The sequence below is a fragment of the Rhinolophus sinicus genome, chromosome X, assembly GCF_036562045.2.
Source record: "Rhinolophus sinicus isolate RSC01 chromosome X, ASM3656204v1, whole genome shotgun sequence".
Classification (NCBI taxonomy): Eukaryota; Metazoa; Chordata; class Mammalia; order Chiroptera; family Rhinolophidae; genus Rhinolophus; species Rhinolophus sinicus.
Genome location: NC_133768.1, coordinates 37,727,904 through 37,755,846, shown reverse-complemented (window position 1 = coordinate 37,755,846; position 27,943 = coordinate 37,727,904). Strand labels below are relative to the sequence as shown.

Sequence of the window (27,943 nt, the reverse complement as noted above, 5' to 3'; positions counted from 1 at the left end):
GAAAAATGTGGTCCATACTCTGGTAAATGAAAAATCAGTGAAAGAAACTGACTCTGTGTAGACTCAGGTGTTGAATCTAGCAAATATTTAAAATCTATTACAATACATTAAAATGTGTTCAAAGTATAAAAGTATAAAAGAATTAAAAGAATATATGATGGCATTGACTTAACAAAGAGAGAATCTCAAAAAAGGAAATAGAAACTATAAATAGTAACGAAATGGGAAATCTAGAATCAAAAAGTACAATAACCAAAATGAAAAGCTTAATATCAGATTTGATATATCAAAAGAATCAGTAAACTTGAAAATAAATTAAAATTATCCAATACAAAGAACAGAGAGGAAAGTGCTTGAGAAAAATTCACAGAGCCTCAGAAAGTTGTGGAACTAAGACTAATGTTCCATTTTCACAAGAAGAGAAAAAAAGGAGCAGAAAATATATTTGAAAAAAAAGATCAAAACCAATGCAAATTTACGAAAAACATTAATCTGCAGTTGCAAGAAGTTCAACAAAACCTAAATAGGATAAACACAGAGGTGCCAAACTAGATATATCATACTCAAGCTGCTAAAAGCCAAAGATAAAAACAAAGTGAATATCTTAAAATTAGCAAGAAAAAAATATTTATCACAAACAAGAGAACAACAATAAAATAAACAGGTAACTTCAAAAACAGTGTAAGACAGAAGGCAGTAAAATTACATATTCAAAGTGCTAAAAGAAAAAAAAAGTCAACTGTGAATTTTATACCCATCAAAACTTAAAAGATAAAGGTGAAGGAAAGACATTCCCAGATAAAGAAAAATGGAGTGAATTCATTGCTAACAGATATGTCCTATAAGAAATGTTAAATGAAGTTATTGTTCATGCTGAAGTGAAATGGCACAAGATGTTAAATCAACAAAAATGAATGAAGAACACTGGAAATAATAAATATGAGCACATATATAAAAGACTGTGTGTATTTGTGTGTGTTTATTTATACATATGTATCACATATTTCTCTTTTCTTTATTATTTTAAAAACATACCATTATTTACAGAAATAATTATACCATGTATTGTTAGATATATAGCATATACAGAGGGTGTCAAAAATGTATACACATTTTAAGAAAGGAAAAAACTGTATTAAAATTGTAATACTCAATATATACGGATAACAAAAGATGAATGCAAGTCATGTGTATACATTTTTTAGCACCCCTGGTATACATACACTACATGATAATACTAGAACAAATGTGGGAGGAGGAAAGGGAAATACACTGGAGCAAACTTGCTCTATTTTGACAGTGGAAATGTAATGGCTGTGTGCGATGTCAGAGGGATAGTGGATGGCGGACAGGGGTTGACACAGTTTGAGGGATATAAATGATAAATGTCTAACTATTACATTGTTTTGTGCACCAGAAACTAATTAAAGAAATGCAACTCATGTTACTCCTCCTACAAAGCATTCCTGAATGGCTACCCAACCTTCAAAACTGGGCCACAATCATGACCCCTGGTGTCCCCCATAGTACATTGTTTATGCCTATTACACGTGGTGGTGTCATACTGACATTTCCCCTCAGTAATTCTGTGAGTAAAAGGGAAGGATCCATTTCCTACTTTTTCCAGTATCTAGCAGAGTTCCTGAACATAGAACACATGGTCAGTCCATTTGGCTTGCTTCTATAAAGATATAAAACAATGTTTTGTAGTTATCGCCAGCATGAGAGATTGTGACTGTACATGGTAGCGGGTTTGGAGTGAGGTGGAATTGATTTTAAATTTGCACTCTTTTGCTATTTGAGTTTTTAAAAAGGTGAGCATGTATTGTTTTTATAATAAAACATGTCTAAAGTTTCCTTTAAAAAAAACTGCTCTATTTTACTAGATTTAAGTCAGGCTTAACTTGAATTAGATTGTTCAATTAAGGATGCATACTTTAATCTCTAGAGTAACCACTAAGAAAATAACTGAAAAATATATAGGCTAAAAATTAACAGAGGTGTTAACATGATATACTAAAATGTATTTCTTTAACACAAAAACAAGTCAGCAAAGGAGGAACTGAGGAATAAAAGAGATATGAGATATATAGAAACAAAAAAGCAAAACAGATAATTCCAATTATAGCAATAATTACATTAAATGTGAATGGACTAAACACTCCAATCAAAAGACAGATCATCCAATTAGATTTTAGAAAAAGCAAGTTTCATCTACATGCTGTTTATAAGATACCACTTTAGTTTCAAAGAAACAAAAATATTGAAATCAAAAGAATAGAAAAAGATATACCATGCTAACAGTAAACATAAAAGAGCTGGCGTGGCTCAATGAACATTAGAGAAAATATACTTTAAGAACAGAATTATTACCTGAAATAAAGACAGACATTGCATAATGATAAAAAGGTCAACACATTAAGGAGATATAACAATTAAACATGTAAATGCAGCTTTGAAAAGAGCATGAAAATACATAAAATGAAACTGACAAAATTGAAAGGAGAAACAAAAAATTCAACAGTTATTGGTGGAAGTTTCAACGCTTTTCTCTTAGTAATTGATAGAACTACCAGTAGACAGAAAATCAGTAAGGATATAGATTTCAACAATACCAACCAATTTAATCAGTGTGTGTGTGTGTGTGTGTGTGTGTGTGTGTGTGTGTGTATGTATGTAAAACATGCCACCTAATATTAGCAGAATACACATTCTTTTAAAGCACACACGGAACATTCTTCATTCTTCAGGATAGTACATACGCTATGCCAAAACACAAATCTCAATAAATTTAAAATATAATTTGTATGTTTTTTTACCACAACAGAATTAAATTACAAATCAACCACAGAAGACAAACCTGGGAAATACCAAATACTTGGAATTAAACAACACAATTCTAAATAAAACATGAATCAAGGAAGTAATCACAAGGGAAATTAGAAAACATGTTGAACTGGAAAAAAATGAAAACAGCATATCAAAATGTACAGAATGTAGCTATGGCATTTCTTAGTGGGAAATTTATAGATGTTTAAAGCCTATATCAGAAAGAAAGAAAAAATTTTAAATCTAAAATTTAATATAAAGATTTTAGAAACAGAAGAGAAAATCAAACCCAAAGTAAATAGATGGGAGGTAGTAATAAAGGTAAGCAGAAATCAGTGAAATGGAAAACAGAAAAACAATACAGAAAGTCAATCAAACCAAAAGTTGTTACTTTAAAAAGTCAAAAAAATAAAAATAAAAATTATAAAACATTAGCTACACTAACAAAGAAAAACAGAAAAGATGGAAATTATCAAAATCAGAAATGAAAGAGGAATTCACTACAGACTTACAGAGATTAAAAGGTAATACTATGACCAACTTTATGTGCAAAAATTAGACAACTTGTTGAAATGGACAAATTTCTAGAAAGAAAAATAAAGAAATTTAGTTAATAATTTAACATTTTCCCACAAAGAAAATCCCTGACACAGAAGTCTTCACTCATAAATTTATTAAATATTTAAGAAAAATATAATACCAATCCTACACAAACTCTTTCAAAAAATAGAAGAGGGAGCTCTTTCCGTCCCTGGCTGCCGCAACTGGAGGAGCTGTTGCCATGCCCACGCATCTGCAATGGATGGTCAAGCGTGACTGCTCCAGCTTCCTGATCAAAAGGAACAAGCAGACGTACAGCACCAAGCCTAATAATCTGAAGACCTGCAAGTCCTTCCGCTACAATGGGCTGATTCACTGCCAGACGGTGGGCGTGTAAGCAGCGACCAACCACAAAAGTGTGTTGGTCACCATGAAGCAGAGATCCGGCTGGCGAAAGCCAGCCACCACCTACGTGTGGACCTCCATCAACTAGAATGCCCGGGCCACCCTCAGCAGCATCCAGCATATGATCCGCAAGAACAAGTACCACCTGGACCTGAGCATGGCTGCCATCGGCAGAGCCAGCGCCATCCTGCGCAGCCAGGAGACAATGACACTGAAGAGGAAGTGGGCTCACCCCACCAAGAGCTCCTGAGCACCTCCCCCCCAAAGCAATAAAGTATAAAGCGTCAGCTGCTTCCCCCACCCCAAATAAATAGAAGAGGGAGAAATGCTATTCAACTCATTTTATGAGTCCAGTAATACATATCACAAGAAAACTACAGACCAATATCTCTCCTTTATATAGATTAAAAAGTCCTTAACAAAATATTAGGAAACTGAATTCAGCAATATATTAAAAGCATTATAGACCGTGACCAAGTGGTGTTTGTGAAATGTAAGGTTGATATAATATCGAAAATCAATTAATTTAAGACACCACCTTAATAGAAAAAAGAAACAAAAAAACAAACAAAGGGGGTGGCCGGTTAGCTCAGTTGGTTAGAGCATGGTTTTAATAACACCAAGGTTGCTGGTTTGATCCCCAGCCACAGTGGGCCACGGTGAACTGTGCCTTCCTTAAAAAAACAAAAAAAGAAAACAAACATGTATGTGTCAAAAAAGGCAGAAAAAATTTTTTACAGAATCTGACACCCATTATGATAAAAAACGCTCAACAAACTAGGAATAAGAGGAAATTTCCTCATCTTGATAAAGGGCATCTGTGAAAAACCTGCCACTAACATCTACTAAATGGTTAAAGATTTAATGCTTCCCCCTGAAGATTAGAGATAAAGCAAATATCAATATATCCCTACTTCTATTATACATTATGTTGGAGGATCTAGCCAATTCAGTAAGGCATGAAAAAAGATATTAAAAGCATGTAGATAAGAAAAGAGGAAGGAAAACTATTTTTATTCACAGATGAATAATCAGTATGAAAATCTTAAGGACCCTACAAAACAACTGTTAGAACTAATAAGTACATCTAGCAAGGTCACAGCATACAGTATTAAATCAATTGCATTTCTATATTCTAGAAAAGAACATTTTAAAAATAAAATTTAAAAGAGTTTCATAATGTAACAAAATATTTAGGAATAATTTTAACAAAAGAAATATGTTTTATAAAGCTCAATTGCACTGCTGTAACCAAATACCATAGACCAGATGACTTATAAACAACAGAAATGTATCAATCACAGTTCTAGAGGCTGGGAACTTCAAGATCAAGACATCAGCAAATTTGGTGTCTCGTGAGGGTTCACTTTCTCTTTCATAGACAGCCATCTTTTTGCTGTGTCCTCACATGGCAGAAGGGGCAAGGGATCTCTCTGTCTCTTTTGTAAGGGCACTAATCCTGTTTATGAGGACTTCACCCTCAAGACCTAATCACCTTCTAAAGGTGCCTTGGGGGTTAGGATTTTAACACATGAATCTTAGGGAGGCACAAACATTCAATCTAGAGCGAAGTGCAAAACCTGTACACTAAAAAGTACAAAACAGGGGCGGCCGGATGGCTCAGTTGGTTGGAGCACGAGCTCTGGACAGCAAGGTTGCCAGTTCGATTCACACATGGGCCAGTGGGCTGCGCCCTCCACAACTAGATTGAAGACAATGAGCTGCTGCTGAATTGCCGGAGGGGCAGCCAGATGGATCAGTTAGTTGGAGTGCGAGCTCTCGACAACAAGATTGCTGGTTTGGTTCCCACTTGGGATGGTGGGCTGCGCCCCTTGCAACTGAGATTGAAGGCGGTGACTAGACTTGGAGCCGAGCTGCGCCCTCCACTAGATTGAAGGACAACAACTTGAAGCTGATGGGCCCTGGAGAAACACACAGTTCCCCAATATTCCCCCCAAAAAAAATTTTTTTAAATGGTCATAATATGACTTAAAAAAAACAACAAACAAAACATTGCTCAGATTAATTAAATAAATTTTAAACAGGAAATGAAAAGATGTTCTACATCACTAATCATTAGGGAAATACAAATTAAAATCACAATGACACATCACCTTACACTTGCTCGAATAAAAGTGTTGCCAAGGCCATTGAGAAAAGGGAACCCTTGTGCACTGTTGGTGAGAATGTAATTTTAAACAGCCACTATAGAAAACAGTATGGAGGTACCTAGAGAAATGTTAAAAATTAAAAAATAGATCTACTATATGTCCCGGCAATCTCACTTCTTTTTATATATCTGAAAGAAATGAAATTTCTATCTTAAAGAGATATCTGAACCCCTGCATTTATTGCAGCATTATTCGTAATAGCCAAGATATGGAAACAACCAGAGTGTCTGCCAATGAATGAATGGATAAGGAAAATGTGGCATATGTAATGGAATATTATTCAGTCATAAAAAAGAGAAAAAAAATCTTGTCTTTTGAAACAATGTGGATGAACTTTGAGGGCACTAGTTTAAATGAAATAAGTCAAATACTGTATGTTCTCACTAATATACAGAATCTAGAAAAGCTGAACTAATATAAATAGAGAGAATGGTGGTTGTCAGGGGCTAGGAGTTAGGGAAAACTGAGAGATGTTGGTCAAAGGGTTCAAACCCCCAGCTATAATATGAATAAGTTCCAGGGATCTAATGTACAGCATGGAGACCATAACTAACAATACTGTATTATATACTTGAAGGTTGTTAGGTGAGTAGATCTTACATGTTATCACCAATCACATGCAAGGCAATTATGTGAGGGGATAGAGGCATTAACTAACCTTATTGTGGTAACCATTTTGCAATATATACATATATCAAATCATCACATTATATACGTTAAATTTAAATATGTTATATGTCAATAATATCTCAATAAAGAAAAAATTAAAGAAGACCTAAATGAATAGAGAGATGTACCATGTTCATTGATTGGAAGATTCAATGTTGTTAAGATGGCAAGTGTCCCCAAATTGATCTACTGACTCAACAAAATCAGTATCAAAATTCCAGCAGTCCTCTTATTTAGGTAGAAATTGACAAGCTGATCATAAAATGTATATGGAAATGCATATGATCTGGAATAGCCAAAACAATTTTGAAATGGAAGAATCAAATTGAAAGACTTCAACTACTTGCTTTCAAAACTTGGTGTTGGCATGAGGATAGACATATAGATCAATCAAAAAGAGTAGAGGGGGAGGGCCGGCCCGATGGCTCAAGCAGTTGGAGCTCTGTGCTCTTAACTCCAAAGGCTGCTGGTTCGATTCCCACATGGGCCAGTGGGCTCTCAACCACAAGTCTGCCGGTTCAACTCCTCAAGTCCCGCATGGGATGGTGGGCTGCACTCCCTTCAACTAGCAATGGCAACTGGACCTGGAGCTGAGCTGCACCCCCCACAACTAATACTGAAAGGACAACAACTTGAAGTTGAACAGCACCCTCCACAACTAAGATTGAAAGGACAACAACTTGACTTGGAAAAAAGTCCTGGAAATACACACTGTTCCCCCAATAAAAGTCCTGTTCCCATTCCCGAATAAAGAAAAAAAAAGGAAGAAAAAGAAAAACTGGAGATATGCTCAAAATGTTAACATTGATTTCAAAAATATATATAGAGAGAGGGCCCAAAGATAGATCCAAACATTTATGATCAATTAATTTTCAACTAAGATGCCAAAGCAATCCAATGGGAAAGGATAGTCTTTCAACAATTGGATATTTGGAGCAACTGGATATCCATATAACAATAAAAAAGTAACTTAAATCCTTGCCTCATACAATACACAAGAATTAATTCAAAGTAGATCATAAATTTAAATGACAGAGCAAAATTATAAAACTTCTAGGAGAAAATTTTCTTAACCCTGACTTAGGCAAAGATTTAACTATGGCACCAAAATCATGCTCCATGAAATTTTTAAAAACAATAAGTTGGATTTCATCAAAATTAAGAACTTTTGCTCTTCAAATAAAAATAAAGCCAAGACTTGAAGAAAAAATTGTCAAATCACATGTCAGACAAATAACTTGTATCCAGAATATATAATTAACTCTCATATCTCAATAAGAGACAAATCACCCAATAAAAATGGGAAAAACTTTTGAACAGACATCTCATCAAAGATTATATACAATATTTAATAAGCACATGAAAATTGATCAACATTATTAGTTATTGGGGCAATACAAATTGAAATGAAAATTAAAATCATAATAAGATATCACTTTACACTACAATAGTTATGATCAAAAAATTGACAATACAAAGTATTGACAAGGATATGGAGAAACTCAACCTCTCATACATTATTGAAGGGAACATAAAATGATACAACCACTATGGAATACAGTTTGACAGTATCTCTAAAAGTTATGCATTCAATTTCTATATAACCCAGCAATTCCATTTCCAGTTATCTACCCAAGAGAAATGAAAACACCTGTCCACACGAAAACTTGTAAGTGAATGTCCACAGCATTGTTCACAATAGTCCAAAACTGGAAACAACCCAAATGTCCATCAATTGGTGAATGGATAAACAAAATGTGGTATATCCACACAGCAGTATGCTACTCAGTAACAAAAGGGAATAAACTAAATGAACTATTGATAATATGAGAATGTAGATGAACCTCAAAAACATTATACTGGGCGGCCCGGGGGCTCAGGCAGTTAGAGCTCCATGTTCCTAACTCCGAAGGCTGCCGGTTCGATTCCCACATGGGCCAGTGGGCTCTCAACCACAAGGTTGCCAGTTCGATTCCTCGAGTCCCGCAAGGGATGGTGGGCTCCGCTCCCTGCAACTAAAATTGAATACAGCACCTTGAGCTGAGCTGCCGCTGAGCTCCCAGATGGCTCAGTTGGTTGGAGCGCATCCTCTCAACCACAAGGTTGCCGGTTCGACTCCTGCAAGAGATGGTGGGCTGTGCCCCCTGCAACTAGCAACGGCAACTGGACCTGGAGCTGAGCTGTGCCCTCCACAACTAAGACTGAAAGAACAACAACTTGAAGCTGAACAGCACCCTCCACAACTGAGATTGAAAAGGACAACAACTTGACTTGGGGGAAAAAAAGGCCTGGAAGTACACACTGTTCCCCAATAAAGTCCTGTTCCCCTTCCCCAATAATAAATAAATAAATAAATAAATAAATAAATATCTTTAAAAACAAAACAAACAAACAAAAAACCATTATACTAAGTAATAGAAGCCAGACACAAAAGAGTACTCATTTTATGATTCTATCTATGTGAAATTTCTAGAAAAGTTGCAACCATAGAGACAAATAGCAGATGAGTGTTTCCTGGGGCTGGAGGTTTAGGTGGTAATGGAATTTCATTTGTATGGGAAATGTGTACCAGAGAACTTTTGGGGATGATGGAATCGTTCTAAGACTGGATTATAATGATATTTGCACCATTGAATATATTTACTATAAGTCATCAAATCATACACATACATTGGGTGAATTTTATATCTAGACATTATACCTCAATAAACCTGTTAAGCAAAGAAACTGCAGGACAATATTGAAAAGAATATAACAAGAGTTTATGTCAAATCTGCACAGCCACAAGAGTTAGGAAAAGGGGAAACAAAAAATTTGGCGTGAGGATAATGTGGAATGGGCAAGGAATTTGTCCTTACTTGAAAAGAACAGGTCAGGGTACTCCAGTATATGCAACATGGTGTATACTCAGAGGTGGGAACCTTCAGCTTTTTACTTGGGGGTGATTATGTATCTTATTGGTGTTGTTATTTCTTTCCTTATTATTAGCATGAATTTTCAAAGATTATAAGAAGCATATTTAAAATTGCTTATTTAGGGGTAATGGGGACTTCTAGTTAAGGGGATGACATAGGAGCTAAGGGAAGCATAATTTCAGCCACAATGGACACATACGAGTAGAAACACTGAATAAAATATCAAAAAAGGTAAATATGTAGCCAAACTCAGAAATAAGAAAAGGGTGACTCAAGATGTCAGAAATAAAAAGGGAACTTAAAACCATAGCAGAGCCCCATGAAGAACTGGAATTATTAGGTTGGTACAAATGTAATTGCGGTTTTTGCAATTATTTTAACCTTTTAAACTGCAATTACTTTTGCACCAACCTAACACAAACTGTTACCTTACTCCAAATGGTATTACCCATGAATTGTAGAAACTCCAAATGAAGAATTCTCATAAGAACTGAAGTTGAAGTAGTAAAATCTATAGGATTCCTACAGAAGACAATTCTCACTGAAGATTATTTTATTTTCAGAAAAATTACAGAGCAGATCTAGAAACCCATTACTGTGAGAGATAAACATTAAATACAAGAAATGGAGACTCACCCCTGAGAAACTAGATGCAACCAAGTAATCTGAAAAATAAAATTTTAAATACAGTTGATCCTTGAACAACCCTTGAATAAATGGACCCACGCAATTCAAACCCATGTTGTTCAAGTGTCAACTGTATTTTCAAACCGCAGTTGGGAATACGTTTATGCTGAGGGCCAACTTAAGTCATATACAGATTTTTCAACTCCATAGGAATCAGTGCCGCTAACCCCACATTGCTCAAGGGCCAACTATACATTTTAAAAAGTTTAAAGAATGGAGGTAATAATAGAATTAACAAAATACATGAATAATAGAAACAAATAGAAGTGATAGAAATTAGAAATACAGTAATTAAAATAAAACCCTCAATTAGTGAGTAAATACGAAACCAATTTCAGAGGAAGAGATCATAGTAAATAGAAAGATACATCTCCCAGAACGCAGTACAGAGAAACAGAATATATGATCAACTAAATAGGTACAGAAAATGATTCAATTAATTTAAAAACCTATTCTTTATTTTAAAAAGGTAACCTCCAAGAAAACTAGTTAAAGAAGGAAACTTCCTTAATCTGACAAAAGATATGAAAATCTACCAAAACCTACAGCAACTATCATTCTTGTACTTTTGCCTATTAAAGTGAGGATCAGGAAAAGGATTTCATCTTTTCTAATATTATTATATTGATGTTTCTAGACAATGCAATAAAACAAAGGGAGGATTGGAAATAAAGAAGCAAATTTTGTTCTTATTTGCAAACACCATGATTATCTCTACAACAGGCAAAAATTGCTGGTCATAAGATCAACATAAAAATAATAATGAAATTCCTACATACCAGTAAAAACACATTAGATAATACAATAGAATCTCATTTACAATAACAACAAATACTATACACTAACTAGGAATAAGCATAACACATGATGTGCAGACATTTATGTGGAAATATATCAAATGTTATTGCAAAATGTTGAAAAATAAAGACTTAGGGGGCGGGCGGTGAGCTCAGTTGGTTAGAGCATGGTGCTAATAATACCAAGGTTTGTTGGCTCAATCTCCACATGGGCCACTGTGAGCTGCGGCATCCTTAAAAAAAAAACAAAAAAAAACAAAAAAAAAACAAATACTTAGATTAATGGAGAGGTATATCTGTTCAAGAATGGAAAGATTAAATATTTTAAGATTGGCAATTTTTACCAAGTTAATCTCTAAATTAATGCAATTTCAATTAAAGTTCTACCAGAATATTTTATGTAATTTAACAAACTGAGTATAAATTTCATGTAAAAGAGCAAAATTCTAATGAAAATTCAAGACATTTCTCAAAAAAATAGAGGGAGAGAACATTTGCTCGCCAGATATACAGAACTATATAAAGCTATAGTGATTAAAACAGAATAGTTTAGTATTAGAATAGATAAATAGATCAATGGAATAGAATAGGGAGCCCCAAAACAAACCAGATATATGATAATTAATATAAAAATAGCCTTATAAATCACTGGAAAAATTCTAAACTATTCAATGAGAACTATCAAGACATTTGATTATCTGAATATGGAAAACAATAGATTTTTACCCCAGATCACTGATAAAAAAAATAAATCTCGAATGTACCTGAATGTGGATATCAAAACTTTAAAGATATTAGAAAAAAAATTAGGAGAATATCTTCATGTCCTCAGCATAGGTCATAAAAAGCACAAGTCACAAAGGGAAATATTAATAAATTGGATTACGTTAAAATTTTAAACTTCTGTGCAAAAAATGCATCATAAATTACATTAAAATTTGAACAACCGCTTGGGAGAATATATTTGCAACATGTACAACCATCAAATAGTTGGCATCTACAATACATAAAAATCTTCTATATACTATATTTCCCCCCAAAATAAGATCAGGTCTTATATTAATTTTTGCTCCAAAAGACGCATTAGGGCTTATTTTCAGGGGATGTCTTATTTTTTCATGTACAACAATCTACATTTATTCATGTACAACAATCTACATTTATTCATTTATTCATGTACAAAAATCTACATTTATTCAAATACAGTCATGTCATCTTCTTCTGGAACATCGTCATAACTCTCCAAACCCCGAATTCCGGCTTGAATTTCTTGCGACTCCATTTCCTGTAGAACCATTGGCCCCAATCTCTCATGTCCAGCAACAGAGCTCTCCTTCACTGAGCACTTCTTGTCCATGTAGCCTGCTCGTAGTGCATTGGCAACACAGCTGTCAGTGATTTTATCCCATGAATTCTTCACCCAAGTCACGACCTCTTGCAGGCTAGGCTTCACAAAGTTTCCACGCTGATTTCTCTCCATTCTATTTTCAATGTAGTCATTGATTTCCATGCGCAAATCATCCTTGAATGGCTTATTTATTGCAATATCAAGAGTCTGGAGATAGGCAGCCATTCATGCGGGAATCATTATTTGATCTACTCTTCTCCCTGCAAAGAAGTTCTTCATCTCTTTAGCGCAGTGAGTGCTGGCTGAATCCCAGACTAGCAGACCTCTTTGGCCACCTCAAAAAACAAGTGGCAGCATTAAATCGACCCACTTCCTTATAACTGCTTGTATGCTCCAGGCTTTTTCGGTTTCAAGAACATAAATGCCCGAAACGTGTTCAACCTTATCTTTCTTGCCCTTAGTGATGATTAGAGGTACAGCTTTCTTTCCATCCAGACAAATTGCCAAAATACAGGTAACACATGCACTTTTGTAACCAGTGGAGGGAATGAAGATTGACGAGGTACCCCTCCGATCAATTGTTGTTTGAGATCCTTGGCCCATAAACACTGCAGTTTCATCCATAGCAATCATGTTGGAGAGCTGGTGTTTAGAACAGTTGATGCCATCAACAAAGGACTTGAATGCAAGTGCACGTTTAATAACTTCAGTATCTTCCAGCTTGAACAGTGTTGTCGATCTTCTTAGAGACAGTTCATATCGCTGAAGGAAGCCATCCAGCCAGTGTTGTGATGCTTTGAATTCTTCTGGGGATATTTCTAACTGTGGTGCCATTGCAAGAGCAAATGCTTGAATATCAGCCGTGCGCACAACCAAAGACTTTGCTTTCCTGTCAGCAATCCATTCACAGATGATGTCTTCCAGCTCAGGAAATAATGGTTGCCTACTGGATCCACACTTGTGCTTCTTAGCATTTCCCTCCTCCACCTGTTGACTGAGGTTATCGTACTCTGCTCATCATTTTCGGACCATTTGGAGATCCAACTTCTTCTCTTTGCAGAAAGTCGTAAGATTCTTGCTCCAGGAGTCCTCCACGATTCCTTTCTTGTACTCGACAGAATAGCTCTTTCTTTTTGCACTCATCTTGTCTGGGGATCAAAATATTATTTCATATAAATCTATCACTAAATCAAGTGTTAATTGAAGACTTATGAGACAGGAGTGGCAACAAAAATGATGACAGTTAAGAACGATGGTCCACACAAAAGCAATGAAATATTACAGGCACCAAAATTCAGAAACCTTTTCTTTATTTCACATAAGTGCATTAAGTACATCCATTACAACACACAACGTATTGAATTATGAAGATTCATATTAGACCCAACCACATCCATTTGTTATCAAGCGCGCATGTTATTCATGCATTGTGTCTGTGCTCCGATTGGTCATTCGGTAGTAAGTCTCTAGTTCATCAGTTTACATAGGCATTTACCTCTTGTCCAAAGGTAACTGCTTCGGTATTTACAAATACTTAATTATAATTTATATTATCATTTATTTTAAGCATTAATGCCAGTAACATTATTTATTTATATTTAATTATATATTAATATTATTATTTTATAATTCAATATGTCTGTTGTGTGCTGCAATGGGCATACTAAATTCATCGGTCTGGCTGACGGTCTTAACTGGGCTTATTTTTCGGATAGGGCATATATTATGAGCATCTTAAAAAATCATGCTAGGGCTTATTTTCTGGTTAGGTATTATTTTCGGGGAAATATGGTACCAATTAGAAATAGACAAATAAATCAGAAAAAAGTAGGTAAATGATATAAACAGGCAGGTCACAGAAGAGGGCACAAAAATGGCAAGTAAACATAAAAAGAGGTTCAACCCTGCAAGTAATCAGGAAAATGCAAATAAAAACAAAAATTAACTTCTATTTTACATCATCAGATCCATAAAAATAAAAAGGCAGAAATTATCAAATGTTGATGAAACTCTAGCAATCTGGGAACATTCAAACACTGCTAATGAGAGTATAAATTAGAGCGAGTGCAGTTTGGCATTACTAGTAAAGTTGAAAATATACATACATAGCAATTCCATTTTAAGTATGTATATATACACGAGAAACTTTCACTGTGTTCAAAGAGATGTGTTATGTGTTGCAGGATCACTGTAATAACAACTAGTGACAACTTCATGCTCATCAAATTCGGATGTATTTATGTAATGAAATACTATATACCTGCTGTAAAAGAACTAACTCTCCTCCAAAAATATACTGAGACATGTTGAAATAAAAGAGCAAAGTGCACAATTATGTGAATGGTATGATACCATTAATGCAAACATACATATGAATATACGTGAAACACACAATTAATATATATGTGATAAAGTTATAAGAACACAGACTGGAAAGATACTAGAATACAAAATTCAGGACAGTGAAACGAGAAAGGTAAATGGCACTGGAAAACGAATACAAAGAAATATTTGAGACATCATCAAAATGGTGGCGTGAGGTGAGCCTCTATAAACCTCCCCTGGAATTTACACCAAATTGAACAATAATAACTACAAAGGACTCCATGCAAAGCAGACAGGCAAGATGAAGAGGCCCACTACTGAATTCACCTAAAGATGAGAGAATCCCGTGAGAGGAGAGGAAGGAAGGGAGAAGTGCGGAGACAGAGCCGCGCGGGCACAGGACGCAGACCCAGCTCAGTGCTCCAAGCTTGCTGCATCCCGTAACTACCACAGCTGTGGGAGAAGAAAGAACTCGGACTGGTAGGGCTCCGCTGATGGCCCAAAGGACTGAGAGGACAGCATATAACATGGCTGAACCCAACGCTCACGGCAGAGACCTCAGAGAAAAGACTGAGGGAACAAGGCTGTAAATAGTGGTTTAAGCCCGCACTGCCGAGCAGAGAACGGAAGCCTTAGGCACTCAGACAAGCCGCCCCCTGCCTACACTCCCAAAGTTCGCCCCGCCCTCAACTGCCCGGTGCTAGAAGCAGAACAATAGCAGTGTCAGATCAAAAAAACAGAATATTTGCTGTTCTCAGAACTGTGGACTGCAGACACAGATTCGCAGCACAACTAGTTCCGGAAAAGGGGAGGGAGCTATGGAAGCAGGACCGGCTCTGGTGGTGGTCGCCACCATTGCTCAGGGACACCTCTCACAACTCACCCCGCACCTGACTCCAACTATCTGGGCAGATCCCTGCAGGAGTAAACAGAACTGCTGAAACATGAGGGCTCTGAATCTGGTGCAGGAAGAGCTTTGGAACTTCAAAAGCTCTCTGCATACCCACCGGGACACTGCATCGTGTGACCCAGGCGAACTATTAACAGAGGAGAAGCCCATCTCCCAAGGAATCCCCCCATTGTGTGAGAAGCTGGAATAGTGCAGAGAAAACATAGCACTACCGTGTGAGAGAGAAAAAAATGGCTGCAGTCGGAGAGAAAATAAAAAATTCTACCAATAAGCACTGGAAAACAAAAGAAAGACCTCTTCCTATAAACCTGTTGCAGAAGCCACTCCTCTAGATATCTAGGAAGAGAAATAATAAATCAGTAATTGCCATGAATAACCAAGGCATCAAGACAGCTCAGAAAGGAAGTGAAAAGTCTCCAGAATAGGAAATTAAAGATATGGAAATACGTGACTTCAATGACAGAGATTTCAAGACTGCATTTTAAAAAAAACTCAACGAGATGCAAGAAAACACAAAAAGTCAGTTTAATGAACTCAGAAACACAATCAAAGAGCAACATGAGCATTTTATGAAACAGATTGAAATTTAAAAAACAAAACAAAATAGAATTTCTGGAGATTAAGAAATCAATAGGGAAATAAAAAATGAAATAACCAGCTTAGGTAGTAGAGTTGACCAGATGGAGGAAAGAATCAGTGACATCGAAGATAGAAACCTGGAAATGACACAGATGGAAGAAGAAAGAGACTTGAGACTTAAAAGAAATGAAAGAACTCTACAAGAACTTTCTGACTCCATCAGAAAGAGCAATATAAGAATAATGGGCATACCAGAAGGAGAAGAAAGAGAGAACACAACAGAGAATATATTCAAACAAATTGTTGATGAGAACATCCCAAACTTGTGGACAGAACTGCACACTCGAATCCAACAAGCAAATAGAACACCTAATTACCTCAATCCCAACAGGGCTTCTCCAAGGCACATTGTATTGAAGCTGTCCAAAATCAATAACAAAGAAAGAATCCTCAAGGCATCCAGGAAAAATAAGACGGTAACTTACAAAGGAAAGCCCATTAGATTATCATCAGATTTTTCAGCAGAAACTCTACAAGCCAGGAGCGAGTGGAACCAAATATTCAAACTATTGAAAGAGAGAAATTAAGAGCCAAGAATAATATATCCATCAAAGATATCCTTTATATATGAAGAAGGAATAAAGACCTTTCCAGACATACAGAAGCTGAGGGAATTCTCTCATACACAACCTGCACTATAAGAAATACTAAAGGAGGCTATTCGACCACCATCAACAGGGACAATTTGAGGCAACCAAAACATAAAGAGGGGGAGAGTAAAGGCCTGAACCGGAATATGGGAATGGAGAAAGTAAGCGTGCTGAAGATAATGGAATACTCTAAATATCAAACTTTCTTTTACATAAACTTAAGGGTAACCACTCAAAAAAAAATCCAGAACTGAAATATATACTGTAATAAAAGAAGAAACAGAGGGAAACATCATAGAATACCACCACACAGAAATAATAGACAACAACAAAAAGGCAAAGAAACAATGGAGACACAGCCTTACCAGAAAACTAAAGATAGAATGACAGGAAATCCTCACATATCAATAATCACCCTAAATGTAAATGGACTGAACTCACCAATAAAAAGGCACAGAGTAGCAGATTGGATCAAAAACTAAACACAACCATATGCTGTCTCCAAGAGACACATCTCAGCTACAAGGACAAGCATAGACTCAAAGTGAAAGGGTGGAAATTGACACTCCAAGCAAATGGTACCCAGAGAAAATCAGGTGTAGCCATAATGATATCAGATGAAACAGACTTCAAGGTGAAAAAGATAACAAGAGACAAAGATGGACATTTCATAATGGTGAAGGGACTGTACAACAAGAAGACATAACAGTCATCAATATTTATGCCCCCAATCAGGGAGCACCAAATATACCAAGCAACTACTAACAGAACTAAAGGGAGAAATTGACCAAAACACAATTATACTAGGGGACTTAAATACATCATTGACAGCTATGGATAGATCATCCAAACAGAAAATAAATAACGAAATAGCAGCCCTAAATGACACATTAGATGATATGGACATAATTGACATTTATAGAGCACTTCATCCTAAAACATCAGACTATACATTCTTTTCTAGTGTACATGGAACATTCTCAAGGATAGACCATATATTGGGACATAAAATCAGTCTCAACAAATTTAAAAAGATTGAAATCATACCATGCATATTCTCTGATCACAAGGCTTTGAAATTGTATATCAACTGCAAAAAGAAAGCAGAAAAAAACACAAATACATGGAGATTAAACAACATCCTTTTAAAGAACGACTGGGTCAAAGAAGAAATTAGAGGAGAGATCAAAACATACATAGAAACAAATGACAATGAAAATACATCCTACCAAAATTTTTGGGATGCAGCAAAAGCAGTTTTAAGAGGGAAATTTATATCATTACAGGCCTATTTCAAGAAACATGTAAAATCCAAAAAAAATAACCTCATGTTATACCTTAAAGAACTAGAAATGAAGAACAAATGCAACCCCAGGTTAATAGAAGAAAGGAAATAACAAAAATTAGAGCAGACATAAAGCGAACAAAAAGACAATGAAAAATTTAACGTGACAAAGAGCTGGTTCTTTGAAAAGATTAACAAAATTGACAAACCCTTGGCTAGACTCACTAAGATAAAAAGAGAGAAGACACTAATTAATAAAATCAGAAATGAAAAAGGGGAAATTATCACAGACACCATAGAAATACAAAGGATCAATCAAGAATACTATAAAGGACTATATGCCACCAAATTCAATAACCTAGAAGAAATGGACAAGTTCTTAGAAACATATATCCTTCCAAAGCTATACCATGAAGAACTGGAAAATCTAAACAGACCGATCACCAGTAACGAAATTGAATCAGTCATCCAAAACCTTGCCAAAAGCAAAAGTCTCGGACCAGATGGCTTCACTAGTGAATTTTACCAAACCTTCAAAGAGGATCTAAAACCAATCCTGCTCAAACTCTTCCAAAAAATTGAAGAAAGACACTACTCCCTAACTCAATTTATGAGTCCAACATTACCCTGATACCAAAACCTGGTAAGGACAACAAAAAACAAGAAAACTACAGACCAATATCTGTGATGAATACAGATGCAAAAATTCTAAACAAAATTCTAGTGAATCAAATACAACAATGCATTAAAAAGATTATTCATCACAACTAAGTGGAGTTCATCCCCGGCGCACAAGGATGGTTCAACATATGCAAATCCATCAATGTGATACATCACATAAACAAAATAAAGGACAAGAATCACATGATTATATCAATTGATGCAGAAAACGCATTTGACAAGATACAACATCCATTTATGATTAAAACACTTAATAAAATAGGTATAGAAGGAAAATACATTCACATAATAAAGGCAATATATGACAAGCCCTCAGCTAATCTCATAATTAATGGTGAAAAACTGAAGCCCTTTGCTCTACGTTCAGGAACACGACAGGGCTCTCCCCTTTCACCTCTGCTTTTCAACATAGTGTTGAAGTCCGCGCCAGAGCAATCGGGCAAAAGAAAGAAATAAAAGGCATCCAAATTGGGAATGAAGAAGTTAAATTTTCACTCTTTGCAGATGACATGATGCTATATATAGAAAACCCTAAAGACTCCACCAAAAAGCTATTAGAAACAATCAACAAATACAGTAAAGTTGCTGGCTACAAAATCAACGCACAAAAGTCCATTGCATTCCTATATACTAACAATGAAATCTCAGAAAAAGAAATACAAAAAACAATTCCTTTTGCAATTGCAGCAAAAAGAATAAAATACCTAGGAATAAACTTAACGAAGGATGTGAAAGACCTATATGCTGAAAACTATAAGACATTTTTGAAAGAAATTGAAGAAGACACAAAGAAATGGAAAGACATTCCGTGCTCATGGATTGGAAGAGTCAACATAGTTAAAATGGCCATATTACCCAAAGCAATATATAGATCCAATGCAATCCCCATCAAAATCCCAATGGCATTTTTTAAAGAAATAGAACAAAAAATCATCAGATTTGTTTGGAACCACAAAAGACCCCGAATAGCCAAAGCAATCTTAAGAAAAAAGAACAATAATGGAGGTATCACACTTCCTGACTTTGGCTTGTACTACAGGGCTACAATAATCAAAACAGCATGGTATTGGCAGAAAAACAGACACATAGACCAATGGAATAGAATTGAGAACCCAGAAATAAAACCACATAAATATGGACAGATAATTTTGACAAAGAAGCTAAAAACATACAATGGAGCAAAGACAGCCTCTTCAATAAATGGTGCTGGGAGAATTGGATAGCCACATGCAAAAGAATGAAACTGGACTGCTATTTGTCACCATGTACCAAAATTAATTCAAAATGGATCAAAGACTTAAGCATAAGACCTGACACAATAAACTGCATAGAAGAAAACATAGGTACTAAACTTATGGACCTTGGGTTCAAAGAGCATTTTATGAATTTGACTCCAAAGGCAATGGAAGTAAAAGCTAAAATAAACGAATGGGACTATATGAAACTTAAAAGCTTCTGCACAGCAAAAGAAACCATTGACAAAATAAAGAGGCCACCAACTGAATGGGAGAAGATTTTTGCAAACAGTGCCTCCGATAAGGGCTAATATCCAAAATATACAAGGAACTCATGCAACTCAACAACAAAAAACAAACAACCCAATTGAAAATGGGCAGAGGACCTGAAGAGACATTTCTCCAAAGAGGACATACAAATGGCAAATAGACATATGAAAAATGCTCAACATCACTAATCATCAGAGAAATGCAAATCAAAACCACAATGAGATATCACCTCACCCCAGTCAGAATGGCTATCATCAACAAGACAAATAGTAACAAGTGTTGGAGAGGCTGTGGAGAAAAGGAACCCTCATACACTGTTGGTGGGAATGCAGACTGGTGCAGCCGTTATGGAAGGCAGTGTGGAGGTTCCTCAAAAATTACGAATAGAATTACCATATGACCCAGCAATCCTCTCCTGGGTATCTACCCAAAAATCTGAAAACATTTATCCATAAAGACACGTGTGCTCCAATGTTCATTGCAGCTTTGTTTACGGTGGCCAAGACATGGAAACAACCAAAATGTCCTTCGATAGATGAATGGATAAAGAAGTTGTGGTATATATACACAATGGAATACTATTGGGCGGTAAGAAAAGATGATATAGGAACATTTGTGACAACATGGATGGATCTTGAGAGTATAATGCTAAGCGAAATAAGTCAGACAGGAAAAGCAGAGAACCATGATTTCACTGATATGTGGTATATAAACCAAAAACAACAAAAGAACAAGACAAACAAATGAGAAACAGAAACTCATAGACACAGACAATAGTTTAGTGGTGGGTAAGGGGGTGGGGGTGGGAGATGAGGGTAAGGGGGATCAAATATATGGTGATAGAAGGAGAACTGACTCTCGGTGGTGAACACACAATGGGATTTATAGATGATGTAATACAGAATTGTACACCTGAAATCTATGTAATTTTACTAACAATTGTCACCCCAATAAATTTAAAAAAAAGGAACATTCAAGTCTCTCTGTTGTTATTTTTCTTGTATTTAAAAAAAATGTACAGCAAATGACAAAATTCAATTATGTTTTTTGCATACTTGATTGTTCATTATATTATTCTCTGTACTTTGCCTTTACTGAACAATTTGTTTCAATAATAAAATAAACATGTAACATGAGGTACAGAAGGATTTGGGGAAACACACTTATTCATAGTTACTCATTGGAAGCCCTTCTTTTCCCTCAAAGAAATTTAAAATGACCCTACATCTGGTGTAGAATTGCTATGGGGATATTGTTTGAGTAAGGATTGCTGTGTATAAAGATTATACAATAAAATGCTGTTGGAATAAATATACAGAGATTCATGTACAATATGTGATATATACTGTATATATGATAAATATTTCTCTTTTTATTGCTCAAGATACTGGCAGAACAGCCCTTATCTAAAACTGCTAAGCACAGGCTAAGAACTGAGAAAGTACCCAAAAGAAAACTGTCTGTACTACTAGGTGAGGTTCACATGTCAAGGTAGAGAGCCCCGATCACAGAGGATGATTAAGGGGCCTCAAGAAGAGATAGGGAAGATAGGAAACCGTACCCTAGGCAGAGGATCCAACAGCTAAGATGTCTAATTCAGGCTTCTGGCTGCACCTAACATAGCAGAGGAAAATTTACAGCAAGACACCAAGAAAGAGCAGCTTTACAAATTTCTTTCCATCTCAGAGATACATCAAGGATCCCCATGAGCCTAGTTGTCTTGGAGAGGTCCTGTCATGCATGGGTGATCTTCTTGTTTCCAGCACAAAGCAACCAATAGAGAGGTCCTGGGCCTGTCTCCCTCCCTCTTCCTCTGGATAAGACTGTCGTTTGCTCAGAATAAAACTACACATTCTATAAAAACATTGTTCCTTTCATGTGCAAAGCAATGCTGCTGACCCGTAAGAGTGAACACTAAGTTGTTCTCCTATAATCGTGAACTGACTAGATGCTGGGCCATCAGTGCCATATTCATCCTTCCATTACTCCTACTTCAAAATGCTCACCATTAAGCATTATCTTATCATCACTCACACTTCTAATTAAGCACTTTCCTAAAGCAAAGCACAACACTACATGACAGCATAACAGAGAGGTATGATGACATGTCGACCCAACTGGTGAGAGGGGTTTGCAATCAGTCTTATATATCTAACAAAACAAATAAAAACTGAAGCAGTCTATGATAAATGCCACCAGGAGTTTCAAACAGTATATGCTGCAGGAGGTCAAGAGTGGTTGAGGTCCTAAAGGAAGGTTTCATCGCTTAGATGGAGCTTGGCATGGTTCTAAAAAACAACAGCAGCATATATTTGAATCATGTCTGCATGATTTTTTTTTCCACAAATGATGTTTTTAGATCAGAGATGGCAACGGATTTCATCGTAAGTGACCATGTTAGGTGCCCAGCATGAACAAGGGCTAAGACTGCTTCTGGGCTGCAAGTAAGTGTTGGTATCTTTCTTAGGTATCTGCCATAGGTGCAGCTTGAATAGGTGATAGGATGTGTCTGCCACTTTTTTGTAAATCGTTACATATGATTTACAAAATGGCTTTGCCCACTGAGTAAAATCATGCACATATTACCTATGTGTGGTCCTCCAACACTAAATTCAAGATACTCCTCACATGCACTAGAAGATTTTTGCAGCTTTAAATCTAATTACATCGCTGGAAAAGAAAGCACTTTATCCTGAAGGTGGTTTCAACAACCACATGGAATGTTACTGAGATGGATGTCTTTGTTCAAAGTATTGCACTAGGATTTGCTATGTGGGTGGAATCCTGTGGGATGCTGACAGTTTGTGGCAATTTTATGTGGAAGGAACTGGGTTAATAAGGTCACCGTGTTTTTTTTCCACTTAAGCATTATTCTACAGTGCATGTAGAAAAGTCTTTCTTATTTCCAGAGCTTAACATTCAATATTTTCATTTAAAAAATCATTGTGTCAGTGTATGTCAAGAAATGAATCATCTGTGATTTCAAATTCTGTATTTTCCTCTAGAATCATAGCAACAACAATAATAATAACAATAAAACATTTATGTGAACACAAAACTTCTCTGAAAGATGATATGCAAGTTGATGTAAGTGCACAGTCTCTGGCTTGAAAGGTAGACATAAATACCTACAGCACATTTCCATCAATCTCAAACTGGGTCATCGGCGAGGCAGGATGCAAAGTGCAGTCTGAGCTCAGAAATACCTTGATACAAATCCTGACTCCACCGTTTTCTAACCATATGACATTGGATGATTTCTTCAAATATGAAATGGCAATAGTAATACCTAGCTCACAGGATTATTTAAAAAATTAAATGAGATAATGTAAGTAAAGGACCTAGCAAGTGCCTACTACATTGTATGGTTTCAATAAATTTAAGTTTCTTTCCTTTCTTTTACCCCCTGCACTACTTACACAGTAGGGTTTCCAGGTGGGAATTCCCGCACGTTCTCAGGAATTCTTTTCACTTTCCTGTTCCTGAATCCCGAGATATAAACTGTTTTCTCTTCTCCATGATGAATTGTTTCCACAAAGTGACGGCCGATACTATCAACCACCTGGATTCAAGGAGCCAATTTTTCCGATTTCCCGACCAACTTTTCTCGGGATTCGGGAAGGGGAATGTGAAGAAAATTTCTGAAAACAGGCGGGAATTCCCACCTGGAAACCCTAATTTACAGGATATCTGACTCTAGCTCTACAAATTATCTCTAGTTTTCTATTCCTCTTTCTGTTGTGAGCAAAGGGAAATATTCCCTTCATTTCTGAATGATTCTGTATTTCTGCTCCTGATCTCACAATTCTCTTCTGGGAATGCAGCCCTATGGCCTTTGTGACCCTCCATGTCCTTCTCCACTTTCTGTCACCAGAGGCAGCCCTTGCAGCTTTTCTACCTTGCAGGGTTGCCCCAGGCATCCTAGCTGATGCTTTTACTAATAAAGTACAGTCTTCAGAAAGGCATGCTTCATGGTTATTGAAAAAGGAGAGTCTATACCAAGTAGTAGAAGATTCGATTTTACATATTCCTTTAGATCAGAGACTGTATGTCACATTTCTTTGTTCCCTACGTATGTCAATTAGTAAATATTTAGTCAATATATTAAATGGTAATCTAATTATTTATTGATTGATAACAGGAGAAGAAAGAAATGGCAGGAACATGGGCAAGGGGTCAGAGAAATAAAGGGTTTGAGAAGGAAGAAATCAGAGAAAACCTGGAAAGAGAATACTAAAGGTGGGGTAGATGTACCTCAGCAGGCCATAGATTATAAGCAAAATAAAAATAAATAAAAGAAGGAAAAATAAACTCTGTGCCCCAATTATCCAAATTAGTAATGGACAGTTTGTGGGCCATGAAATGTTTCATTACGTACTGCTCTGTTTTGCTGGGGTGCGCATGGTTTCCCTTATAGCCCACTAAGCACACACTTAAGGCTTTTTAAGTCCCTCATGGAAACTCTACCCCAGCCAGAAGTAATTTCCAGACTTTATTATGGTTCTGTTGGGGGATTCTATATACTTTTCACCCCAGAAAAGATTTCAAGTATCACTGAAACCTCAGCTCCAATGACCCGAATAAAGTTTGGAAGGAACTGTGATTTCTCAGAAAACTCTTCAAATGCTGAGCAGCTGATGCAGAATGCCACTTTATAAATAGTCACCTGTTCATTGAGCAGTAACAATGTGTATCCGACTGATAACAATGATGCTGCTTCCTGGATTCTCCTGAGAAAAGTGGACTTTTCTCCCCCTATTTGTCTTTCCAAAGGGACACAGTGCAAGACACTTCCACACCCCCCCCCACACTCACAGATAAAATTACTTGACTCTTGAATCAGTTGAGTGACCTACATAAGCATTTCTGAGAGTAATATTTCAGATCATTTAGAAAGAATGATCTGATAACTTTTTTATATTGTTGATTTCGTATAGTATATTGTTTTTGAGAGTTTAGCTTTTAAAAAACAACAAAAAAGTAGAGCTTGTTGTTCATTAACTGAAGAGGGGTGCTGGGGAAGATTAATGTGAATGCCAATACAATATGTCTCTCCAAGTTGAGTTAAGTACGAAGCCCTTTTAATGGTTAAAAAAGTTCTCTTGGATCCATTAAGAATATATTTTTGGATTTCCAAGGGTCCTTTTCCCTGGTTTTAGAGACAAAGATTTCATAAACTAAAGTTTCATTTTATAAAACTGTCTTTAAATTGAGAATCATCCCCAAGAAATGATTTGATTTTACAACCAGTATCAAAAAATTAAGATTGTTATTAAAATAAACACCAAATAGAAAATTCTTCTTTGTATTAATCATGTTTTGCATTTTCTGCATTTTATGATGCTTTGACATCTTGGGGCTTTGCTAATCCTGGAGTTTCTGTCCCTCCCAAGTCTCCCAAATTCCGGGAGATAGTAAACAACTTGCCTGCCAGCATGTCTTTCAAATGCAAACAAACCAATTCCTAGCCCAAACCCCCAAGAACTTCCTATATCAAACTGTCACACACACCAAACTAATTTTCTCCTAGCTGTAATTCACCCTTGGGCCAGATTACCAGACAAATGGGGACCACCCAGAGCCTACTGGAATTATTCAAACTAGCCATCCTAATGCTTACCTTACCTTGTCTACTCTTTCCTGTGAAAACTACAATAAAGACTTTTGCCCACAGTCTTCCATCACTCCTGCTTCCTGACCCACCACGGTACTTCCCTGTGTGACCAAGCATGGTGTGCCATTGATACGGGCCAAATGAAAAGGCTTCTTACTACAGAAACTAAGTTTTTTTTCTTTAGTGTTTTAACTCCATTAGATTCTTAATCATAAATAATATTGTTTTTAACCTGAATCATGGAACTCTCCTACCTCTGCTTTAGGTAATTACCCTAAAACTTGTGATTCATATTTGTTGATTGTAATCATTGAAGCCTTGTGTTCTCTCCTATCTGTTCCAGACCGAACTCCTGGACAATTAACGCCACCTGAATGACTGGTTGAATGGCCATAGGCGCTATAGAGCTAATGGATTTATTAATTAAAATCTATTTTTCCTCATTCAGGGGCCTTGGGGATGCGGAGAATGCCCCAGCAAGGTTGCCAGTCGCAACCAAAGAAGCCAATGCAGTCTTCCAGGAGGATCTCAAGACCCCTTCCTGTCATCTGAGATCAGACAGGGTGAGAGTTCTGTGAATTCCCCAATAGGTAGGGACAGCTCTACTCCCCTGTTCAGCAGGAAGTAGATACAGAGGAAAACTTCCCATAGAGATTTTATGGGGATCACTCTCTCAAGGAAAACAAGGCAGGCAGTTAGAGATAGGCATCTAATCTCTGCATTCCTGCATAATCCACACAATGCAACAGCCCCAAAGACCTCCCCTCCCCTAAAACTTCCTCTTTTCATTGTAATTATCTACAAGGAACAAGTGGGTACAAAATACCCAACTAGATTAAACCAGCCACTCACACCTGCGCAGTAAAGGCCACAACGACCTTCATTTCACCTGGGCCTCATTATACCATCATTATAATATCATACATATGCCTGGAAGTTCATTAATATCATCATAGCAGACTGAATTCTGGGAACTAACATGTGCAGTCTAAAAAGATGAAGTAATTGCCTCTTGTCAATCAAGTGGTCCCCACCCAGAAAGGAACAGCCCATTCTAAAGAAAAAAGGATAAAAACTCCAAGTCCTCACCAGTCTGGGCCCTTTGAGCCTTTTGAGCCTTGCTTTTGCTCAGGGGCCTGCTTGAAACTCTTTGGAGTGTACTTTTTCTTTTAATAATGAGCCCTTGAGCCATTCTCTGCTGTTCGGGTCCGCTCCTATTTCTTTGGAATGTACTATCTCTTCTAATAAATGATTCTTTCACCACTTTATTTGTGTGTCTCGTTCAATTCTTTGCTCGAGACGCCAACAACCTGTACATCGCCCCGATAAGAGCCCACTCTCCGGTAACACCATATCCCTTCCTCTTAGGAACTGTAATAAACTTCCTCCAAAGGCAACTAGCTCCATGTCTGTCACATTACCATACTTGATGAAAACAAATCCTGGGTGCATTTCAAGACATTCTTAGATTCTCAGACAGTTGGGAACACCAGTTTGAAAGACTGCTCTAGAACAATTCTCAAAGTGTGATCTCTGGACCATCAGCATCACCTGGCAGCTTGTTGGAAATTCAAGTTCTTGAATTTCGTTGGGACCTACTGTATCAGAAACTCTGGAAGTGGGGCCTAGCAATAAGGCTTCCAGGGTATTCTTATTCATGCTGGAGTTAGAGAAACCCCACTCTACACGTTCATGGCAACCCTCCACTAGAGTTTGGTTGTTAATAGATGATATTGATGTAGGAACATTTCTGTGAGTGAGTGCCAGGATCGTATCTTGTGAAACTGAAGAATGGAAGCAGGGACCAAGCAGAGGCAAGGAGTTGTAAAAGAGGATAGTTTATTAAAAAGCAAAGAAATGCAGCTCCCGAGCCTGAGGGGATTCCCAAATGGGATGCCCCCTGACTGAGGCAAAAGCTCTTACTTTTATACCTTCCCTTGCCTGTTTGGGGAAGGGGAGCTGACACCTTCTAATGGAATTCATCTATCAGGTTTGTTCTGTTTGCCTATCCTGAAGGGATTAGCAAAATAACC

General features: G+C 36.7%; 2 pseudogenes; one reads left to right on the top strand and one right to left on the bottom strand.

Annotated features, from left to right (window-relative positions):
- The window catches only part of LOC109438214 (elongation factor 1-alpha 1), a 112,034-nt pseudogene that overhangs the window by 32,772 nt on the left and 51,319 nt on the right, over positions 1 to 27,943 (bottom strand).
- Positions 3,575 to 4,024, top strand: LOC109438218 (large ribosomal subunit protein eL28; annotated as a pseudogene).